The sequence below is a fragment of the Ictidomys tridecemlineatus genome, chromosome 13 (assembly GCF_052094955.1).
Source record: "Ictidomys tridecemlineatus isolate mIctTri1 chromosome 13, mIctTri1.hap1, whole genome shotgun sequence".
Taxonomy (NCBI): domain Eukaryota; kingdom Metazoa; phylum Chordata; class Mammalia; order Rodentia; family Sciuridae; genus Ictidomys; species Ictidomys tridecemlineatus.
Window position 1 is genome coordinate 61469610 of NC_135489.1, and position 19260 is coordinate 61488869.

Consider the following 19260-nt stretch of genomic DNA (forward strand, 5'->3'; position numbering starts at 1 on the left):
TTGGCAACCCCTTTCAATGAAAGTGATTTTCATCATTCTCTGATTGGGGCTACATCAATAGGAAACAAACCATAGAGATGGAACTTGGAACTAGTTTATTGTGCCAAGTTTTAAAGAGCTAGCACAAACCGTGTTTGATTTAGAGTTCCAACTACATGTATCCATATAAGAGAAAACAGAGTGATACCTAAAAATGAAAATGGTTACTGCAAACGAACGGTTTAACCTAAAAGAATGAAATTTGATGAGCCAAGTGGCATTTGTGTACTGATCATTACCTGAGAGTATCGTCAAGATTGGGTGAAAAGATGTTTGCTGAGATTTCAGAAAACTCGTAGTTTTTTGGCAGCTTGGCAACCCCTATCAATGAAAGTGATTTTTGGCAGTCTCTTCTTGGGGTACATGAATAGGATACAAGGGGATCCAACATGGCAGCCGGCGAGGAAGCAGCGATTCCAACGTCTCCACTTTAACGAGATAAGAAAGACCCATCGGAACAGCTGCAGCCTACCTATGGAGAAACTTCTAGCATAATTCCTTTAAGAGGAGAGCTGCCGTGAACTGGTAGGTTTATTGGAAGTGACAGTTTGTTCCAGAGAAGTGGATCTTGGTCAGCCACGCGGGCACAAAGGTCTAGTACCGTATCCATCAGCCGCTCTGGCAAGCGGCTCTACCGGGAGGCCTAGCTCTCCCTCTGCGAGCAGCTGCCCCACCCATCCGGTTCCTAAACACGAGGCCACAGCTACCCGGCTCTACAGGTGGCTCCGCGGCGTGTGCAGAACACAAGTCCTGCAGCCAGCAGCCGCTTTTGCAAGCGGCCGACACCCAGAGCGGCTTGGCCCGCCCCGCCTGAACCGGCAGTCGGCCTCTACCATCTGGGCTTCCCCGGGATGCTTAGCTTTTGCTCTGCGAGCAGCCGCCCCACCCACCCGGTTCCTAACCACGTGGCCGAAGCTACCCGGCTCTACATGTGGTCCCGTGGCGGGTGCAGAAGTCAAGTCCTGCAGCCAGTAGCCACCTTTGCAAGCGGCCGGCACCCTGAGCGGCTTGGCCCACCCCACCCGAACCGGCAGTCGGCCTCTGTTATCCGGGCTCCCCTGGGAGGCCTAGCTTTCGCTCTGGGAGCAGCTGCCTCACCTGCCTGGTTCCTAACCACGCGGCCGCAGCTACCCGGTTCTACAGGTGGCCACCCCGGCGGGCACAGAGGTCCAATCCCGCGGCCACCAGCAGCTTCTGCAAGCTGCAGCAGCCTGGAGCAGAGTGGCTGCCCAAACTGGCAGACGCCCCCGACATCCTGGCTCTCCCGGGAGGCCCTGCTCTCGCTCTGCGAACAGCCAAACAAACCGCCTGGATCTTAGCCATGCAGACACAGCTGCCCCGCTCTTCAGGCAGCTCCCGGTGGCTTGACTCAGCTAGAAGGGTCCCCGCATGGCCCAGCACATGGCCATGCCCTCCGGGCTCTGCTAACAGCCCCTCCCAACGGGTGAACAACCGGGATACTTCAAAATCTCTCTGTGGGCGTGACTGCAAGGACCAAAGGACTCTCGACCCCCAACTCCCCCTACTGCCAGAGTCAGGCAGACCTGAGACCCACCAGCAGAAAAAGCCTAGAGGCCTGCCAGTATGGTAGACACGTCACTCCAATTGGAGTAGGGGCAGAGCAGAGCAGCTGCCTGCATCCAGATCAGGCTCGAGGGGGTGGTAGTCACATCGCCACAATTGGAGTGGGAACAGAGCAGAGCTGCCACCTGCACCTGCAGGGTGGGCAGACCTGCGATCAACTGGCAGAGCAGGCCTAGTGGCCTGCCAGCACAGTATACAGATCACCCCAATTAGAGGAGGAGCACAGCCACTACCTGCCCTGCAAGGGAGATTTTTCAACTATACAATTGCAATATAAATAATTAGGGGGAAAATCTCATATACACAACAGTTTCACCAAGCAGAAAGAAATGTGAGCAGCATGAAAAGACAAGGAAAGAAAGGACAACAAGCAATGCAGGTCAACTCAACTTTAGAAGAGGTAATAGCTGCAACAGAGGGAATGTCAGAGAGAGAGTTCAGGATATACATGCTACAGATGATCTGTAATTTCAAGGAAGACATGCGACAGCAAAATCAGACAATGAAGGGGTAAACCAATCAGGATAACAGCTGATCTCTCAACACAGACTCTGAAAGCTAGAAGATCCTGGAATAACATATTTCACACACTGAAGGAAAATGGGTTCCAACCAAGAATCGTGTATCCGGTGAAATTAAGCTTCAGGATGGAAGATGAAATTAAAACTTCCATGATAAATAAAAGTTAAAAGAATTCGCAGCTAGAAAACCATCTCTTCAAAAAATCCTTGGCAAAACATTACAGGAAGAGGAAATGGAAAATAACATTTAAAACCAACAGCGGGAGGTAGGACAGTAAAAGGGGGAAAGCTATCAAAGAGGAAAACAAATCAGGTTTAGTAACATTAATAAACAAATATGGCTGGAATAACAAACCATATCTCAATAATAACTCTTAATGTTAATGACTTAAACTCACCAATTAAGAGACACAGGCTAGTAGAATGGATCACAAAACAAGACCAAACAATATGCTGCCTACAGGAAACACATCTGATAGAAAAAGATATACATAGACTGAAAGTGAAATGTTGGGAAAAATCATACCATTCATATGGACTGCGGAAACAAGCAGGAGTGTCCATACTCATATTTAATAAAATAGATTTCAAGCCAAAGTTAATCAAAAGGGATAAAGAAGGACACTACATACTGCTCAAGGGAACCATACACGAACAAGACATAACAATCATAAATATATATGCTCCAAATAATGGTGCAGCTATGTTCATCAAGAAAACTCTTCTCAAGTTCAAGAGTCTAATAGACCACCATACAATAATCATGGGAGACTTCAACACACCTCTCTCACCACTGGACAAATCTTTCAAACAAAAGTTAAATAAGGAAACTATAGAACTCAATAACACAATTAATAACCTAAACTTAATTGACATATATAGACTATACCACCCAACATCAAGTAGCTACACTTTTTTCTCAGCAGCACATGGAAACTTCTCAAAAATAGACCATATACTATGTCACAGGGCAACTCTTAGACAATATAAAGGAGTAGAGATAATACCATGCATCTTATCTGATCATAATGGAATGAAACTGAAAATCAATGATAAAAGAAGGAAGGAAAAATCAAGTATCACTTGGAGAATGAACAATAGGTTACTAAATGATCAATGGGTTTTAGAAGACATCAAGGAGGAAATTAAAAACTTCTTAGAGTTAAATGAAAACACAGACACAACATATCGGAATCTATGGGACACATTGAAAGCAGTTCTAAGAGGAAAATTCATTGCCTGGAGTTCATTCCTTAAAAAAAGAAAAAACCAACAAATAAACGATCTCATACTTCATCTCAAAATCCTAGAAAAAGAAGAGCAAAACAACAGTAAAAGAAGTACAAGGCAAGAAATAATTAAAATCAGAGCTGAAATTAATGAAATCGAAACAAAAGAAACAATTGAAAAAATTGACAAAACTAAAAGTTGGTTCTTTGAAAAAATAAATAAAATCAGCAGACCCTTAGCCATGCTAATGAAGAGAAGAAGAGAGAGAACCCAAATTACTAGCATACGGGATGAAAAAGGTAATTTCACAACAGACACTTCAGAAATACAGAACATAATCAGAAATTATTTTGAATCCTTATACTCCAATAAAATAGAAGATAGTGAAGGCATAGATAAATTTCTTAAGTCTAATGATCTGCCCAGATTGAGTCAGGAGGATATAGACAACCTAAACAGACCAATAACAATAGAGGAAATAGAAGAAACCATCAAAAGACTACCAACTAAAAAAAGCCCAGGACCGGATGGGTATACAGCAGAGTTTTACAAAACCTTTAAAGAGGAACAAACACCAATACTTTTCGAACTATTTCAGGAAATAGAAAAAAAGGAAGAACTTCCAAATTCATTCTATGAGGCCAATATCACTCTGATCCCTAAACCAGACAAAGACACTTCAAAGAAAGAAAACTACAGACCAATAGATCTCATGAACCTAGACGCAAAAATCCTCAATAAAATTTTGGCGAATCAGATTCAAAAAATACCAAAAAAATCATACACCATGATCAAATAGGATTCATCCCTGGGATGCAAGGCTGGTTCAATATATGGAAATCAATAAATGTTATTCACCATATCAATAGACTTAAAAATAAGAACCATATGATTATCTTGATAGATGCAGAAAAAGCATTCGACAAAGTACAGCATCCCTTTATGTTCAAAACTCTAAAAAAATTAGGGATAACAGGATCATACCTCAACATTGTAAAAGCAATCTATGATAAGCCACAGGCCAGCATCATTCTGAATGGAGAAAAATTGAAGGCATTCCCTCTACGATCTGATACAAGACAGGGATGCCCTCTCTCACCACTTCTGTTCAACATAGTCCTCGAAACACTGGCCAGAGCAATTGATGAAAGAAATTAAAGGCATAAAAATAGGAAAATAAGAACTTAAATTATCACTATTTGCAGATGACATGATTCTTTACCTAGCAGACCCAAAAGGGTCCACAAAGAAACTATTAGAGCTAATAAATGAATTCAGCAAAGTGGCAGGGTATAAGATCAACACGCATAAATCAAATGCATTCCTGTATATCAGCGACACATCCTCTGAAATGGAAATGAGGACAACTACTCCATTCACAATATCCCCCCAAAAAATAAAATACATGGGAATCAACCTAACAAAAGAGGTGAAAGACTTATACAATAAAAACTACAGAACCCTAAAGAAAGAAATAGAAGAAGACCTTAGAAGATAGAATAATATACCCCTTTCATGGATAGGCCGAACTAACATCATCAAAAGGGCGATATTACCAAAAGTTCAATGCAATGCCAATCAAAATCCCAATAGCATTTCTTGTAGAAATAGATAAAACAATCATGAAGTTCATATGGAATAATAAAAGACCCAGAATAGCAAAAACAATACTAAGCAGGAAGTGTGAATCAGGTGGGATAGCGATACCAGACTTCAAACTATTCTACAGAGCAATAGTAACAAAAACAGCATGGTACTGGTACCAAAACAGGCGGGTGGACCAATGGTACAGAATAGAGGACACAGAAACCAATCCACAAAACTACAACTATCTTATATTTGATAAAGGGGCTAAAAGCATGCAATGGAGGAAGAATAGCATCTTCAACAAATGGTGCTGGGAAAACTGGAAATCCATTTGCATCAAAATGAAACTGAATCGCTTTCTCTCGCCATGCACAAAAGTTAACTCAAAATGGATCAAGGAGCTTGATATCAAAACAGAGACACAGCATCTGATAGAATAAAAAGTTGGCTATGATCTACATACCATGGGGTCGGGCTCCAAATTCCTCAATAGGACACCCATAGCGTAAGAGTTAACAACTAGAATTAACAAATGGGACTTTCTCAAACTAAAAAGTTTTATTTCTCAGCAAAAGAAACAATAAGAGAGGTAAATAGGGAGCCTACATCCTGGGAACAAATCTTTACTCCTCACACTTCAGATAGAGCCCTAATATCCAGAGTATACAAGGAACTCAAATAATTAGACAAAAAGACAACAAATAAACTAATCAACAAATAGGCCAAGGACCTGAACAGACACTTCTCAGAGGAGGACATACAATCAATCAACAAGTACATGAAAAACTGCTCACCATCTCTAGCAGTCAGATAAATGCAAATCAAAACCACCCTAAGATACCATCTCACTCCAGTAAGATTGGCAAACATTATGAAGTCAAATAACAACAAGTGATGGCAAGGATGTGGGGAAAAGGGTACACTGGTTCATTGTTGGTGGGACTGCAAATTGGTGCAGCCAATTTGGAAAGCAGTATGGAGATTTCTTGGAAAGCTAGGAATAGAACCACCATTTGACCCAGCATTCCCTTTCTTGGTCTATTCCCCAAAGACCTAATAAAAGCATGCTACAGGGACACTGCTACATTGATGTTCATACCAGCACAATTCACGATAGCAAGATTGTGGAACCAACCTAGATGCACTTCAATAGATGAATGGATAAAAAAATGTGGCATTTATACACAATGGAGTATTACTCTGCATTAAATAACGACAAAATCATAGAATTTGGAGGGAAATGGATGGCATTAGAGCAGATTATGCTAAGTGAAGCTAGCCAATCCTTAAAAATCAAATGCCAAATGACTTCTTTGTTATAAGGGGAGTAACTAAGGACAGAGTAGGGACGAAGAGTAGGAGAAGAAGATCAACATTAATAGGGATGGGGGGATGGAAAGGGAGAGAGAAGGGAAATTGCATGGAAAGGGATGGTGATCATTAGGGTTATACAAAATTACATACAAGAGGAAGTGAGGGGTAAGGAAAGAATAATACAAGTGAAAGAAGTGTTTTACAGTAGAGGGGGTTGAGAGAGAAGAGGGGAGAGGAGGGGAGGGAGGGGGGATAGTAGAGAATAGGATAGAGAGCAGAATTCATCAGACACTAGAATGGCAATATGTAAATCAATGGAAATGTAATAATTGATGTAACTGCTGTGATTCAGCAATCTGTATACAGGGTAAAAATGGGAGTTCATAACGCTTTTGAATAAAACTGTGAAATATATCAAATTAGATGTAATGTTTTGAACAACCAACAATAAAAAAAATAGGATACAAACTACAGAGATAGAACTTGGAACTACTTTATTCAGCCAAGTTTCAAAGAGCTAGCACAAAGCGTGTTTGATTTAGAGTTCCAACTACATGTATCCGTATAGGAGAAAACAGAGTGAAACCTAAAAATGAAAACGGTTACTGCAAACGAACTGTTTAAACTAGAAGAACGACATTTGGTGAGCCAAGTGGGATTGGTGTACTGATCATTACCTGAAAGTATCATCAGAATTGCTTGAATAAATGTTTGCTGAGATTTCAGGAAACTCGTAGTTTTTTGGAAGGTAGGCAACCCCTTTCAATGAAAGTGATTTTCGTCAGTCTCTGCTTGGGACTACATAAATAGGAAACAAACCATAAAGATAGAACTTGAAACTACTTTCTTGTGCCAAGTTTCAAAGAGCTAGCACAAACTGAATTTGATTTAGTGTTCTAACTACTTGTATCCTTATAGAAGAAAACAGAGTGAAAGCTAAAAATGAAAACGATTACTCCAAACGAACGGTTTAACCTAGAAGAACAAAATTTGGTGAGCCAAGTAGGATTTGTGTAGTGATAATTACCTGAAAGTATCATCAGGATGGCTTGAAAAAATGTGTGCTGAGATTTTTGGAAACTCGTAGTTTTTTGGAAGCTTGGCAACCACTGTCAATGAAAGTGATTTTCGTCAGTCTCTGCTTGGGGCTACATCAATAGAAGACAAACCATACAGACAGAACTTGGTACTACTTTATTGTGCCATGTTTCAAAGAGCTGGGACAAACACTGTTTGATTTAGAGTTCCAATTACATGTATCCATATAGGAGAAAACAGAGTGAAACCTAAAAATGAAAATGGTTACTGCAAACGAACACTTTAACCTAGAAGAACAAAATTTGGTGTGCCAAGTGGGATTGGTGTACTGATTATTACCTGAAAGGATCATCAAAATTTCTTAAAAAACATGTTTGATGAGATTTCAGGAAACTCGTAGTTTTTTGGAAGCTTGGCAACCCCTTTCAATGAAAGAGATTTTCGTAAGTCTCTGCTAGGGGCTACATCAATAGGAAACAAAACATAGTGATAGAATATGGAACTACTTTATTGTGCCAAATTACAAAGAGGTAGCAGAAACCCTGTTTGATTTAGAGTTCCAATTCCATGTATTTATATAGGCGAAAACAGAGTGAAACCTAAAAATGAAAACGGTTACTGCAAACGAACGGTTTAACATAGAAGAACGAAATTTGGAGAGCCAAGTAGGATTGGTGTACTGATCATTACCTGAAAGTATTATCAAGATTGGGTGAAAAAAAGTTTTCAAAGATTTCAGGAAACTCGTATTTTTTTGAAAGCTTGGCCACCCCTTTCAATGAAAGGGATTTTCGTCAGTCCCTTATTGGGGCTACATCAATAGGAAAAATCCATAGAGATAGAACTTGAAACTACTTATTCTGCCAAGTTTCAAAGAGCTAGCACAAACCGTGTTTGATTTAGAGTTCCAACTACATGTATCCATATAGGAGAAAACAGAGTGAAACCTAAAAATAAAAACAGTTAATGCAAACGAATGGTTTAACCTAGAAGAACAAAATTTGGTAAGCCAAGTTGGATTTGTGTACTGATCATTACCTGCACAGTATAGTAAAGATTGGGTGAAAAATGTTTGCTGAGATTTCAGGAAACTGTAGTTTTTTGGAAGCTTGGCAACCCCTGTCAATGAAAGTGATTTTCGTCATTATTGGCTTGTTGCTTCGTCAATAAAAAACAAACCATAGAGAAAGAACTTGGAACTACATTATTGTGCCAAGTTTCAAAGAGCTAGCACAAACTCTGTTTGATTTAGAGTTCCAACTGCTTGTATTTTTATAGAAGAAAACAGAGTGAAACCTAAAAATGAAAACGTTACTCCAAAGGAATGGTTTAACCTAGAAGAACTAAATTTGGTGAGCCAAGTAAGATTTTTGAACTGATCATTACCTGAAAGTATCATCAGGATTGCTTGAAAAAATGTGTGCTGAGATTTCAGGAAACTCGTAGTTTTTTGGAAGCTTGGCAACCCCTGTCAATGAAAGTGATTTTCGTAAGTCTCTGCTTCGGGCTACATCAATAGGAAACAAACTATAGAGACAGATCTTGGAATTATTTTATTGTGCCAAAGAGCTACCATAAACCCTGTTTGCTTTAGAGTTCCAATTACATGTATCCATATGGGAGAAAACAAAGTGAAACCTAAAAATGAAAATGGTTACTGCAAACGAACGGTTTAACCCAGAAGAACGAAATTTGGTGAGCCAAGTAGGAGGTTTATACTGATCATTACCTGAAAGTATCATGAGGATTGCTTCAAAAAATGTTTGCTGAGATTTCAGGAAACTCGTAGTTTTTTGGACGCTTGGCAACCACTTTCAATTAAAGTGATTTTCATCAGTCTCTGCTAGGCCTACATCAATAGGAAATAAAACCATAAAGAAGGAACTTGGAACTACTTTATTGTGCCAAGTTTCAAAGATCTAGCACAAACCTTGTTTTATTTAGAGTCCAACAACCTGTATCCCTATAGGGGAAAACAGAGTGAAACCTAAAAATGAAAACGGTTAGTGCAAATGAATGGTTTAACCTAGAAGAACGAAATTCGGTGAGCCAATTGGGATTAGTGTACTGATCATTACATGAAAGTATCATCAGGATTGCTTGAGAAAATGTGTGCTGACATTTTAGGAAACTCGTAGTTGTATGGAAGCTTGGCAACCACTGTGAACGAAAGTGATTTTCGTCAGTCTCTGCTTGGGGCTACATCAATAGCAAACAAACCCTAGAGATAGACCGTGGAACTACATTATTGTGCCAAGTTTAAAAGAGCTAGCACAAACCGTGTTTTATTTAGAGTTCCAACTACATGTACCCAGATAGGAGAAAACAGAGTGAAACCTAAAAATGAAAACGGTTACTGCAAACGAACGGTTTAACCTAGAAGAACGAAATTTGTTGAGCCAAGTAAGATTAAAGTACTGATCATTACCTGAGAGTATTATCAAATTTGGATGAAAAAATGTTTGCTGAGATTTCAGGAAATTCATAGTGTTTTGGAAGCTTGGCAACCCCTTTCAATGAAAGTGATATTTGTCAGTCTCTGCTTGGTTCTACATCAATAGGAAACAAACCATAGAAATAGAACTTGGAACTACTCTATTGTACCAAGTTTCAAAGAGGTAGCACAAGTGGGATTGGTGTACTGATCATTACCTGAGAGTATCATCAAGATTGCTTTAAAAAAGTTTTGCTGATACTTCAGATATCTCGTAGTTATTTGGATGCGTGGCAATCCCTTTTAATGAATGTGATTTTCGTCAGTCTCTTCTTCGGGATACATCAATAGGAAACAAAAAATAGAGATAGAACTTGGAACTACATTTTGTGCCATGTTTCAAACAGCTAGCGCAAACCGTGTTTTATTTAGTGTTCAAACTACATGTATCCATTTAGGAAAAAACAGAGTGAAACCTAAAAATGAAAACGGTTACTGCAAATCAATGGTTTATCCTAGAAGAACGATATTTAAGGAGCCAAGTGGGAATGGTGTACTGATTATTACGTGAAAGTATCATCAAGATTGGGTGAAAAATGTTTGCTGAGATTTCTGGAAACTTGTGGTTTTTTGAAAGCTTGGCTACCCCTTTCAATGAAAGAGATTTTCGTCAATCTCTGCTTTTGGCTACATCAATAGAAAACAAATGATGGTGATAGAACGTGGAACTACTTTATTGTGCCAAGTTTCAAACAGCTGGCACAAACCGTGTTTGATTTAGAGTTCTAACTACATGTATCCAGATAGAAGAAAACGGAGTGTAACGTTAAAATGAAAACGGTTACTGCAAACGAACGGTTTATCCTAGAAGAACAAAATTTGGTGAGCCATGTAAGATTGAAGTACTGATCATTACCTGAGAGTATCATCAAATTTGGATGAAAAAATGTTTGCTGAAATTTTAGGAACTCGTAGTGTTTTGGAAGCTTGGCAACCCCTTTCAATGAAAGTTAATTTCGTCAGTCTCTCTTTGGGCTACATCAATAGGAAACAAACTATAAAGATAGAACGTTGAACTACTCATTTGTGACAAATTTCAAATAGCTAGCACAAACCGTGTTTGATTTATAGTTCAACCTACTTGTATCCATATAGGAGGAAACAGAGTGAAACCTAAAAATAAAAACGGTTACTGCAAACAAACGGTTTAACCTAGAACAACAAAATTTTGTGAACCAATTGGGGTTGGTGTACTGATCACTATCTGAGAGTATCATCAAGATTGGGTCAAAAAATGTTTGCTGAGATTTCAGGAAACACGTAGTTTTTTGGAAGCTTGGTAACCCCTTATAATGAAAGTGATTTTCGTCCGTCTCTTCTTGGGGCTACATCAGTAGGAAACAAACCATAGAGATAGAACATGGAACTAGTTTATTGTGCCATGTTTCAAAGAGCCACCACAAACCGTGGTTGATTTAGAGTTCCAACTACATGTATCCATATAGGAGAAAACAAAGTGAAACCTAAAAATGAAAACGGTTATTGCAAACAAATGGTTTAACCTAGAAAAATGAAATTTGGTGAGCCAAGTAGGATTGGTGTACAGATCATTTCCTGAAAGTATCATCAAGTTTGCTTAAAAAATTATGTGCTGACATTTCAGGAAACTCGTAGTTTTCTGCAAGCTTGGCAACCCCTTTCAAGGAGAGTTATTTTCCTCAGTCTCTGCTTGGGGCTACAACAATAGAAAACAAACCATAGAGATAGAACTTGGAACTGCTTTATTGTGCTAAGTTTCAAAGAGCTAGAACAAACCGTGTGTAATTTAGAGTTCCAAGTACATGTATCCATACAGGAGAAAACAGAGTGAAACCTAAAAATGAAAACTGTTACTGCAAACGAACGGTTTACCCAAGAAGAACGAAATTTGGTGAGCCATGTGGGATTGCTGTACTGATCATTACCTGAGAGATCCATCAAGATTGGGTCAAAAAGTTTTTTCTGAGATTTCAGGAAACTCGTAGTTTTTTTGAAGTTGGCAACCCCTTTCAATGAAAGTGATTTTTGTCAGTCTCTGTATTGTTCTACATCAATAGAAAACAAACCATAGAAATATAACTTGGAACTACTCTATTGTACTAAGTTTCAAAGAGGTAGCACAAACCGTGTTTGATTTAGAATTCCAACTACATGTATCTATGTAAAATAAAACAGAGTGAAATCTGAAAATGAAAACGGTTACTGCAAACGAAAGGTTTAACCTAGAAGAATGAAATTTGGTGAGCCAAGTAGGATAAGTGTACTGATTTTTCCTGAAAGTATCACCAAGATTGCTTGAATATATGTTTGCTGACATGTAAAAAAAACTCGTTGTTGTTTGGAAGCTTGGAAACCCCTTTCAATAAAAGTGATTTTCATCAGTCTCAGCTTGAGGCTACATCAATAGGAAACAAACAATAAAGATACAACTTGGAACTATTTTATTGTGCCAAGTTTCAAAGAGCTAGGACAAACCCTGTTTGATTTAGAGTTCCAACAATACGTATCCATATAGGAAAAAACAGAGTGAAACCTAAAAATAAAAACGCTTTCTGAAAAAGAAGGTTTAACCTAAAAGAACGAAATTTATATAGCCAAGTGGGATTGGTGTACTGATCATTATGTGAAATTATCATCAATATTGGGTGAAAAACTCTTTATTAAGATTTTAGGAATCTCGTAGTTTTTTGGAAGTTTGGCAACCCCTTTCAATGAAAGTGATTTTCGTCAGTCTCTGCTTGAAGCTACATCAATATGAAACAAACCACAGAGACAGAACTTAGAACTACTTTATTGTGCGATGTTTCAAAGAGCTAGCACAAACTGTGTTTGATTTAGAGATCCAAGTACATGTATCCATAAAGGAGAACAGGGAATGAAACCTAAAAATAAGAACGGTTACTGGAAACGAATGGTTTTACCGAGAAGAATGACATTTGTTGAGCCAAGTGGGATTTTTGTACTGATCATTACTTGAAAGTATCATCAAGATTGGGTGAAAAAATGTTTGCTGATGTTTCAGGAAACTCTTATTTTTTTTGAAGCTTGGCAACCCCTTTCAATGAAAGTGATTTTCATCAGTCTCTGCTTGGGGCTTCATTAATAGAAAACAAACCACAGAGATACAACTTGGAACTTCTTTATTGTTCCAAGGTTTTAGGAGCTATCAAAAACCATGTTTGATTTAGAGTTGCAACTACATGTATGGATATAGGAGAAAACAGAGTGAAACCTCAAAATGAAAATGGTTACTGCAAACGAAAGGTTTAACCTAGAAGTACAAAATTTGGTGAGCCAAGTGAGATTTGTGAACTGGTCATTACCTGAAAGTATCATCAAGATTGGTTAAAAAATGTTTGCTGAGATTTTAGGAAACTCGTGTTATTTGGAAACTTGGCAAGACTTTTCAATGAAAGTGAATTTTTTCAGTGTCTGCACGGGCTACATCAACGAAAAAACAAACCATAGAGACAGAACATGAAACTACTTTATTGTGCCGAGTTTCAAAGTACTACGACAAACCGTGTTTGATTTAGAGTTCCAACAAACATGTATCCATATAGGAGAATACAGAGTGAAACCTAAAAATGAAAAAGTTAGTGCAAACTAACGGTTTAAACTCGAAGGACGAAATTTGGTGAGCCAAGTGAAATTCGTTTACTGATCATTACATGAAAGTATCATCAAGATTGGGTGAAAAAATATTGTCTTAAATTAGAGAAAAGTAGTTGTTTTTTGGAAGCTTGGCTACCCCTTTGAATGAAAGTGATTTTCGTCAGTCTCTGCTTGGGGCAAATTAAATGGGAAACAAACCATAGAGACAGAACATGAAACTACTTTATTGTGCCAAGTTTCAAAGTACTACGACAAACCGTGTTTGATTTAAAGTTCCAACTACATGTATCCCTATAGGAGAAAACAGAGTGAAACTTCAAAATAAAAATGTTTACTTTAAACGAACGTTTAAACCTAAAAGAAAGAAATTTGGTGAGCCAAGTGGGATTGATGCACTCATCATTACCTGAAGGTGTCATCAAGATTGGGTGAAAAAAAGTTTGCTGAGATTTGAGGAAACTCGAAGTTGTTTGGAAGCTTGGCAACTCCTTTCAATGAAAGTGATTTTCGTCAGTCTGTGCTTGGGACTACATCATTAGGCAACAGACCATAAACATAGAACATGGAACTACTATATTGTGCCAAGTTTCAAAGAGCTAGCACTAACCGTGTTTGATTTAGATTTCCAACTACACGTATCCATATTGAAGAAAACAGAGTGAAACCTAAAAATGAAAACGGTTACTGCAAACAAACGGTTTAACCTACAGAAACGAAATTTGGTGAGCCAATTGGGATTGGTGTACAGATCATTACCTGAAAGTATAATTAAGATTGGATGAAAAAATATTTGCTGAGATTTCAGAAAACTCATAGTTCTTTGGAAGCTTGGCAACCTCTTTCAATGTAAGTAATTTTCGTCAGTCTCTGCTAGGTACTACATTAATAAGAAACAAACCATAGAGATAGAACTTGGAACTTAATTATTGTACCAAGTTTCAAAAAGCTAGCACAAACCATGTTTTATTTAGAGTTCCAACCACATGTATCCATATAGGAGACAACAGAGTGAAACGTAAAAATGAAAACGGTTACTGCAAACGAACGGTTTAACCTAGAAGAATGAAATTCGGTGAGCCAAGATTGATTGGTGTACTGATCATTACCTGAAAGTATCATCAGGGTTGCTTGAATAAATGTGTGCTGAGATTTCAGGAAAATCGTAGTTTTTTGGCAGCTTGGCAACCCCTTTCAATGAAAGTTATTTTTGTCAGTCTCTGCTTAAGGCTACATTAATAAGAAAAAAAACACAGAGATAGAACTTGGAACTACTATATTGTGCCAAGTTTCAACGAGCTAGCCCAAATCATTTTGATTTCGAGTTCTAACTACATGTATCCATATTGAAGAAAACAGAGTGAAACCTAAAAATAAAAACGGTTACTGCAAACGAACAGTTTAACCTATGAAAACGAAATTTGTTGAGCCAATTGGTATTGATGTACTGATCATTACCTGAAAGTATAATAAGATTGGGAAAAAAAAATGTTTGCTGAGATTTCAGGAAACTCATAGTTTCTTAGAAGCTTCGAAACCCCTTTCAATGAAAGTGATTTTCGTCAGTGTCTGCTTGAGACTACATCAATAGGAAACAAACCATAGTGATAGAAGTTGGAACTATTATATTATGCCAAGTTTCAAAAAGCTAGCACATCCGTGTTTTATTTAGAGTTCCAACTAGTTGTATCTATATTGAAGAAAACAAAGTGAAACCTAAAAATGAAAACAGTTACTGCAAAGGAACGGTTAAACTAGAAGAACGAAATTTGGTGAGACAAGTGGGATTCGTGTCCGGATCATTCCCTGAAAGTATCGTCAAGATTGGGTGAAAAACAATTTACTGAAATTTGAGGAAACTCGTTGTTTTTTGGAAGCTCAGCAACCCCTTTCAATGAAAGTGATTTTTGTCAGTCTCTGCTTGGGACTACATCAATAGGAAACAAACCATAGAGTTAGAACATGGAACTACTATATTTTGCCAAGTTTCAAAGAGCTAGCACAAACCGTGTTTGATTTAGAGTTCCAACTGCATGTATGCATATTGAAGAAAAAAGAGTGAAACCTAAAAATGAAAACGGTTACTGCAAACGAACGGTTTAACCAAAAAAACAAAATTTGGTGAGCCAAGTAAGATTGGTGTACTACTCATTACCTGAAATTATAATCAAGATTGGGTGAAATAATATTTGCTGAGATCAGGGAACTGTAGTTTTTTTGAAGCTTGGCAACCCCTTTCAATGAAAGTGGTTTTCATCAGTCTGTGCTAGGTACTACGTTAATAGGAAACAAACCATAGAGATAGAACTTGAAAGTACTATATTGTGCCAAGTTTCAAAGAGCTAGCACAAACCGTGTTTAATTTAGAGTTCCAACTACACGTATCCATATTGAAGAAAACAGAGCAAAAACTAAAAATGAAAATGGTTACTGCAAACGAACGATTTCACCTAGAAAAACGAAATTTGGTGAGCCAAGTGGGATTCGTGTACTGATCATTACCTGCAAGCATAATCACGAGTGTGTGAATAAATGTTTTCTGAGATTTCAGGAAACTCGTAGTTTTTTAGAAGCTTGGCAACACCATTAGATGAAAGTGATTTTCGTCAGTCTCTGCTTTGGACTTAATCAAAACCAAAAAAAAAAACTATAGAGATAGAACTAGGAACTACTATATTGTGCCAAGTTACAAAGAGCTAGCACAAACCGTCTTGAATTTAGAGTTTCTACTACATGTATCCATATTGAAGAAAACAGAATGAAACCTAAAAATGAAAACGGTTCCTGCATATGAATGGTTTAACCTAGAAGAACAAAATTTGGTGAGCCAAGTGGGATTGGTGTACTGATCATTACCTGAAAGTATCATCAAGATTGGGTGAATAAATATTTGCTGAGATTTCAGAAAACTCGTAGTTTTTTGGAAGGTAGGCAACCCCTTTCAATGAACGTGATTTTCGTCAGTCTCTGCTTGGGGCTACATCAATAGGAAACAAACCACAAAGATAGAATGTAAAACTACTATATTGTGCCAAGTTTCATAGAGCTAGCACAAACCGTGTTTGATGTAGAGTTCCAACTGCATGTATCCATATTTAAGACAACAGAGTAAAACCTAAAAATGAAAACGGTTACTGCAAACGAACAGTTTAACCTAGAAAAACGAAATTTGGTGTGCCAAGTGGGATTGGTGTACTGATCCTTACCTGAAAGTATCATCAAGATTGGGTGAAAAAATGTTTGCTGAGATTTCAGGAAACTGGTAGTTTTTTGGAAGGTAGCCAAACCCTTTCAATGAAAGTGATTTTCGTCAGTCTCTGCTTGGGTCTACATCAATAGGAAACAAACCATAAAAATATAACTAGAAAGTACTTTGAAGAAAATAAGGTGAAACCAAAAAATGAAAAAGGTTACTTCAAACGAACGGTTTAACCTATAAGAACGGAATTTGGTGAGCCAAGTGAGATTGGTGTACTGATCATTACCTAAAAGTATCATCAAGTTTGGGTGAAAAAATATTTGCTGAGATTTCAGGAAACTCGTAGTATTTTGGAAGCTTAGTAACCCCTTTTAATGAAAGTGATTTTCCTCAGTCTCTCCTTGGGGCTACATCAATAGGAAACAAACCATAAAAATATATCTTTAAAGTACTTTCTTCTTCCAAGTTTCAAAGAGCTAGCACAAACCGTGTTTGATTTAGGGTTCCAACTGCATGTATCCATATTGAAGAAAACAGAATGAAACCTAAAAATTAAAAAGGTTACTGCAAACGAATTGTTTAACCTAGAAGAACAAAATTTGGTGAGCCAAGTGGGATTGGTGTACTGATCATTACCTGAAAGTATCATCAAGATTGGGTGAAAAAATGTTTGCTGAGATTTCAGGAAACTCCTAGTTTTTTGGAAGGTAGGCAACCCCTTTCAATGAAAGTGATTTTCGTCAATCTCTGCTTGGGGCTACATCAATAGGAAACAAACCATAAAGATAGAACTTGAAACTACTTTATTCTGCCAAGTTTCAAAGAGCTAGAAGAAACTGTGTTTGATTTAGAGTTTCAACTGCATGTATCCATATTGAAGAAAACAGAGTAAAACCTAAAAATGAAAACGGTTACTGCAAATGAACGGTTTAACCTAGAAGAACGAAATTTGGTGAGCCAAGTGGGATTGGTGTACTGATCATTAATAAAAGTATCATGAAGATTTGGTAAAAAAAATGTTTGCTGAGATTTCAGGAAACTCGTAGTTTTTTTGAAGCTTAGCAACCCCTTTCAATGAAAGTGATTTTTGTCAGTCTCTGCTTGGGGCTACATCAATAGGAAACAAACCGTAAAGATAGAACTTGAGACTACTTTATTGTGCCAAGTTTCAAAGAGCTAGCACAAACCGTGTTTGATTTAGGGTTCCAAATGCATGTATCCATATTGAAGAAAACAGAGTGAAACCTAAAAATGAAAACGATTACTGCAAACGAACGGTTTAAGCTAGAAGAACAAAATTTGGTTAGCCAAGTGGGATTTCTGTACTGATCATTACCTGAAAGTATCATCAAATTTTGGTGAAAAATTGTTTGCCGTGATTTCAGGGAACTCGTAGTTTTATGGAAGCTTGGCAACACCTTTCAATGAAAGAGATTTCCGTCAGTCTCTGCTTGGGACTACATCAATAGGAAAGAAACTATAAAGATAGAACTAAAAACTTCTATATTGTGCCATGTTTCAAAGATCTAGCACAAAGCATGTTTGATTTAGAGTTCCAACTGCATGTATCCATATTGAAGAAAACAGAGTGAAACCTAAAAATGAAAACAGTTACTGCAAACGAACGGTTTAAGCTAGAAGAACGAAATTCGATGAGCCAAGTGGGATTGGTGTACTGATCATTACCTGAAAGTATCATCAAATTTTGGTCAAAAAATATTTGCTGTGATTTCAGGGAACTCGTAGTTTTATGGAAGCTTGGCAACACCTTTCCATGAAAGAGATTTCTGTCAGTCTCTGCTTGGGACTGCATCAATAGGAAACAAACCATAAAAATAGAACTTGAAACAGCGTTATTGTGCCATGTTTCAAAGAGCTAGCACAAACCGTGTTTGATTTAGAGTTCCAACTTCATGTATCCATATTGAAGAAAACAGAGTGACACCTAAAAATGAAAACGGTTACTGCAAACGAACGGTTTAACCTAGAAGAACGAAATTTGGTGAGCCAAGTGGGATTGGTGTACTGATCATTATCTGAAAATATTATCAAGATTGGGTGAAAAAGTGTTTGCTGAGATTTCAGGAAACTCGTAGTTTTTTGGAAGCTTGGTAACCCCTTTCAATTAAAGTGATTTTCGTCAGTCTCTGCTTGGGGCTACATCAATAGGAAACAAACCATAAAGATACAACTTGAAACTACTTTCTTGTGCCAAGTTTCAAAGAGCTAGCACAAACCGTGTTTGATTTAGAGTTCCAACTGCATGTATCCATATTTAAGAAAACCGAGTGAAACCTAAAAATGAAAACAGTTACTGCAAACGAACGGTTTAACGTAGAAAAACGAACTTTGAAGAGCCAAGTGGGATTGGTGTACTGAACATTACCTGAAATTATCATCAAGATTGGGTGAAAAAATGTTTGCTGAGCTTTTAGGAAAATCGTAGTTTTTTGGAAGGTAGGCAACCCGTTCAATGAAAGTGATTTTTGTCAGTCTGTGCTTGGGCTACATCAATAGGAAACAAACCGTAAACATAGAACTTAAAACTACTTTCTTGTGCCAAGTTTCAATGAGCTAGCACAAACCGTGTTTGCTTTAGAGTTCCAAATACATGTATCCATATAGGAGAAAACAGATTGAAACCTAAAAATGAAAACGGTTAC

At 37.8% G+C, this 19260-nt stretch overlaps 1 pseudogene; it reads right to left on the reverse strand.

The window, feature by feature from the left end:
* The window catches only part of LOC101955255 (phosphatidylinositol 4-kinase type 2-beta pseudogene), a 40325-nt pseudogene extending 39450 nt beyond the window's left edge, over window positions 1-875 (reverse strand).
* Between the last annotated feature and the right edge of the window lie 18385 nt (window positions 876-19260).